Raw genomic sequence first — 5,802 nt, 5'->3', positions numbered from 1 at the left:
TGACAACACTAAGTGATGTTTAGTATGGTTGAAGAGAATATGTTGAGCTGTGTAGAATGTTTTCCACTGGTTATGACAACACTAAGTGATGTTTAGTATGGTTGAGGAGAATATGTTGAGCTGTGTAGAATGTTTTCCACTGGTTATGACAACACTAAGTGATGTTTAGTATGGTTGAGGAGAATATGTTGAGCTGTGTAGAATGTTTTCCACTGGTTATGACAACACTAAGTGATGTTTAGTATGGTTGAGGAGAATATGTGGTGCTGTGTAGAATGTTTTCCACTGGTTATGACAACACTAAGTGATGTTTAGTATGGTTGAAGGGAATATGTGGTGCTGTGTAGAATGTTTTCCACTGGTTATGACAACACTAAGTGATGTTTAGTATGGTTGAGGAGAATATGTTGAGCTGTGTAGAATGTTTTCCACTGGTTATGACAACACTAAGTGATGTTTAGTATGGTTGAGGAGAATATGTGGTGCTGTGTAGAATGTTTTCCACTGGTTATGACAACACTAAGTGATGTTTAGTATGGTTGAGGAGAATATGTTGAGCTGTGTAGAATGTTTTCCACTGGTTATGACAACACTAAGTGATGTTTAGTATGGTTGAATGGAATATGTGGTGCTGTGTAGAATGTTTTCCACTGGTTATGACAACACTAAGTGATGTTTAGTATGGTTGAAGAGAATATGTGGTGCTGTGTAGAATGTTTTCCACTGGTTATGACAACACTAAGTGATGTTTAGTATGGTTGAGGAGAATATGTTGAGCTGTGTAGAATGTTTTCCACTGGTTATGACAACACTAAGTGATGTTTAGTATGGTTGAGGAGAATATGTTGAGCTGTGTAGAATGTTTTCCACTGGTTATGACAACACTAAGTGATGTTTAGTATGGTTGAGGAAATATGTGGTGCTGTGTAGAATGTTTTCCACTGGTTATGACAACACTAAGTGATGTTTAGTATGGTTGAATGAGAATATGTTGTGCTGTGTAGAATGTTTTCCACTGGTTATGACAACACTAAGTGATGTTTAGTATGATTGAGGAGAATATGTTGGTGCTGTGTAGAATGTTTTCCACTGGTTATGACAACACTAAGTGATGTTTAGTATGGTTGAGGAGAATATGTTGAGCTGTGTAGAATGTTTTCCACTGGTTATGACAACACTAAGTGATGTTTAGTATGGTTGAGGAGAATATGTGGAGCTGTGTAGAATGTTTTCCACTGGTTATGACAACACTAAGTGATGTTTAGTATGGTTGAGGAATATGTTGAGCTGTGTAGAATGTTTTCCACTGGTTATGACAACACTAAGTGATGTTTAGTATGGTTGAAGGAATATGTGGTGCTGTGTAGAATGTTTTCCACTGGTTATGACAACACTAAGTGATGTTTAGTATGGTTGAGGAGAATATGTGGTGCTGTGTAGAATGTTTTCCACTGGTTATGACAACACTAAGTGATGTTTAGTATGGTTGAGGAGAATATGTTGAGCTGTGTAGAATGTTTTCCACTGGTTATGACAACACTAAGTGATGTTTAGTATGGTTGAGGAGAATATGTGGTGCTGTGTAGAATGTTTTCCACTGGTTATGACAACACTAAGTGATGTTTAGTATGGTTGATGAGAATATGTTGAGCTGTGTAGAATGTTTTCCACTGGTTATGACAACACTAAGTGATGTTTAGTATGGTTGAGGAGAATATGTTGAGCTGTGTAGAATGTTTTCCACTGGTTATGACAACACTAAGTGATGTTTAGTATGGTTGAGGAGAATATGTTGTGCTGTGTAGAATGTTTTCCACTGGTTATGACAACACTAAGTGATGTTTAGTATGGTTGAGGAGAATATGTTGAGCTGTGTAGAATGTTTTCCACTGGTTATGACAACACTAAGTGATGTTTAGTATGGTTGAGGAGAATATGTTGAGCTGTGTAGATGTTTTTACAGACCAGGTCATAGTAAAATCATTTCAAGACAAAATACATGTAAATATGTGGTGCCATCTGGTTCTGCATTAGCCAGCAGAATGGTCTGTCTTTCTGACAATAAAACATCACGCTAATATTAAAACAGAATGACACCAGGTCAATTTATGAAGAAGTCCATTATGGCAAGGATTCAATAAGAAACTGTGCTTTATCGCTCTTCACATTTAAAGATGATTTAAAAGGCAGTGTTTACCCTGAATGCCATCTCTGCAAACACGCTACCACTACCTTTATGATCAGATTGATTCCAGGAGTAAATATCACACTTTTCTTGCTAAATATATACAATTTGAGAAGTTCTTCGACTGGTTTACACTCTATGTGGTTGCATAATTTATACTGCAGACCCAATATTATAAAAACAAAATCAAACCATCACTTCCTAGGCTACTGATTACATTGGAAATATAGTTAAACATCATGACTTAGAAAACAATTAAATACATGAGGAAAAAAATCTAACATTTGAAATTTCAAATGATTAGGGATAAACATAGAACATAAATACAATCAAATATACTATGTTTTTAAGGCACACATTGGTTGTAGAGATTAGACTTTTTGCCTTAGAGACCTGTGATACAGGGCAGCTTAGCAACCCTGTGGAGGTGGAGAAGTGGCTGAACAAACCCTGAGATAATACAGATGCATAAACAAATGGACATGACTGAAAGAAACACCATGTAAATAACGTAACTTTGAGTCAGTGCCATCGTGGTCCTTCTGTAGCTCAGTTGGTAGAGCATGGTGCTTGTAACGCCAGGGTAGTGGGTTCGATTCCGGGACCACCCATACGTAGAATGTATGCACACATGACTGTAAGTCGCTTTGGATAAAAGCGTCTGCTAAATGGCATATATATATCATCGCCACTGGGAGTTGAGACACCACAGCATACACCAGTAGATGCTTAATGCTGTTTGTCCCCTCCCTGTCCCCATCCCCACACACATTTTTTTCCCGCACTATGAAATAGTGTGTGTTTGTGGGGTGGAGGATCTATCTCCGCACATCCGGTAGTCACACACAATATCTCAGACAGCACTGGCTCAATTTTGACGAAACTTGGGTGAATGATGCGTCTTGCCATAGGGACCCATCATTTACAAAGTTACTGATTGGCCAGATGGTGGCCCTATGAAAAGAGATCTAGTGTGAGGAGGTCTTTTCAATACAAAATGGCTATTATTAATGTTATTAATGGCTGTTATGAAACAAAATGGCTGTTAAATAAATATTCACATGGGTGTGGTCTGCCACGTAAACACGTAAACACATAAATCAGTCAAGGACATTCATATTGTTAGCAGTTGATGCTACTTTTCAATAACATAGACCCCAAAGCACACCAGGGGGAGGAAAATATGTGTATTCAAAGCTGAAAAATCATGCTTGGAAGCAGATGGTTGATGTTCATGCTCCCCTGTCCTCAGTGATTCTCTCATGTGATTTTCTCCACAGAAGAAAGGGACAGGATGTACTTTATAGCCCAGGCCAAGCATGTGGTTGACCAATTAGAATTCCTTGCAATAAAACTGGGCCGATGGCCAAATAACAACTATCCTATTTCAGGTTCAATGTATAAACAATTTGGACCAATGAGAATTTGCCATGTAGCTATGAGTCCCGGACTGAAATTCCTCCCATGTCTCTTACCCATTGATCATTAAACCCATATTACAGAAAAAAACTATTTCCATTGATTGTTAGTACTCTATTGGCCGATGGGTTGTGTATTTATCTTTGAAATATTCTTACAATATTGTAACACGCTTTGGTACACATGTTGAAAACACTGTCAAGACTCAACATATGCAAGGACATTCATATCGAATCAAATCAAATGTATTTATATAGCCCTTCATACATCAGCAGATATCTCAAAGTGCTGTACAGAAACCCAGACTAAAACCCCAAACAGCAAGCAATGCAGGTGTAGAAGCACGGTGGCTAGGAAAAACTCCCTAGAAAGGTCAAAACCTAGGAAGAAACCTAGAGAGGAACCAGGCGATGAGGGTGTCCAGTCCTCTTCTGCCTGTGCCGGGTGGAGATTATAAAAGAACATGGCCAAGATGTTCAAATGTTCATAAATGACCAGCATGGTCAAATAATAATAATCACAAGTCAGCACCTCAGGAGTAAATGTCAGTTGGCTTTTCATAGCCGATCATTGAGAGCATCTCTCCCGCTCCTGCTGTCTCTAGAAAGTTGAAAACAGCAGGTCTGGGACAGGTAGTACGTCCATAGCTGCAGACAGAACAGTTGAAACTGGAGCAGCAGCACGGCCAGGTGGACTGGGGACAGCAAGGAGTCAACATGCAAGGTAGTCCTGAGGCATGGTCCTAGGCCTCAGGTCCCCCGAGAGCGTGAAAGAGAGAAAGAAAGAATTAGAGAGAGCATTCTAAAATTCACACAGGACACTGGAGAAATACTCCAGATATAACAGACTGACCCTAGCCCCCCGGCACATAAACTACTGCAGCATAAATACTGGAGGCTGAGACAGGAGGGGTCAGGAGACACTGTGGCCCCATCCGATGATACCCCCAGACAGGGCCAAACAGGCAGGATATAACCCCACCCACTTTGCCGAAGCACAGCCCCCACACCACTAGAGGGATATCTTCAACCACCAACTTACCATCCTGAGACAAGGCAGAGTATTGTCCACAAAGATGTCCGCCACGGCACAACCCAAGGGGGATGCCAACCCAGACAGGAAGACCACGTCAGTGACTCAACCCACTCAAGTGACACACCCCTCCTTGGGACGGCATGGAAGAGCACCAGTAAGCCAGTGACTTGGCCCCTGAAATAGGGTTAGAGGCAAAGATTACCAGTGGAGAGAGGGGAACCGGCTAGGCAGAGACAGCAAGTTGCTCCAGTGCCTTTCCGTTCACCTTCACACTCCTGGGCCAGATTACACTGTAATGAAGAGATGATTTTTCAATACAGACTTAAAGATTGAGACAGAGTCTGTCTCTCACATGGGTAAGCAGACCTTTCCATAAAAACTGAGCTCTATAGGAAAAAGCCCTGCCTCCAGCTGTTTGCTTAGAAATTCTAGGGACAATTAGGAGGCCTCCATCTTGTGACTGTAGCATATGTGTAGGTATGTACGGCAGGACCAAATCGGAAAGATAGGTAGGAGCAAGCCCATGTAATGCTTTGTAGGTTAGCAGTAAAACCTTGAAATCAGCCCTTACCTTAACAGGAAGCCAGTGTAGAGTGGCTAGCACTGGAGTAATATGATCACATTTTTTGGTTCTAGTCAAGATTCTAGCATCTGTGTTTAGCATTAACTGAAGTTTATTTAGTGCTTTATCCAGGTAGCCGGAAAGTAGAGCATTGCAGTAGTCTAACCTAGATGTAACAAAAGCATGGATACATTTTTCTGCATCAATTTTGGACAGAACATTTCTGATCTTTGCAATGTTACGCAGATGGAAAAAAGCTGTCCTTGAAACAATCTTGATATGTTCGTCAAAAGAGAGATCAGGGTCCAGAGTTTTGCCAGATTCAACAGAAGCACTCTTTGTTTCTTGGGACCTAGAACAAGCATCTCTGTTTTGTCCGAGTTTAAAAGTATAACATTTGCAGCCATCCTCTTCCTTATGTCTGAAACACAGACTTCCAGCGAGGGCAATTTTGTGGCTTCACCATGTTTCATTGAAATGTACAGCTGTGTGTCATCCACATAGCAGTGAAAGTTAACATTATGTTTTCGAATGACCACACAGTGGCAAAACAACTGCACATGTTTACATCTCTCAATCTGTTTGACTCAGTGTGCTGAAA

The sequence above is a fragment of the Oncorhynchus keta genome, unplaced genomic scaffold (assembly GCF_023373465.1).
Source record: "Oncorhynchus keta strain PuntledgeMale-10-30-2019 unplaced genomic scaffold, Oket_V2 Un_contig_6649_pilon_pilon, whole genome shotgun sequence".
NCBI classification, from domain to species: Eukaryota; Metazoa; Chordata; class Actinopteri; order Salmoniformes; family Salmonidae; genus Oncorhynchus; species Oncorhynchus keta.
Note: the sequence above shows the minus strand (reverse complement) of the source record.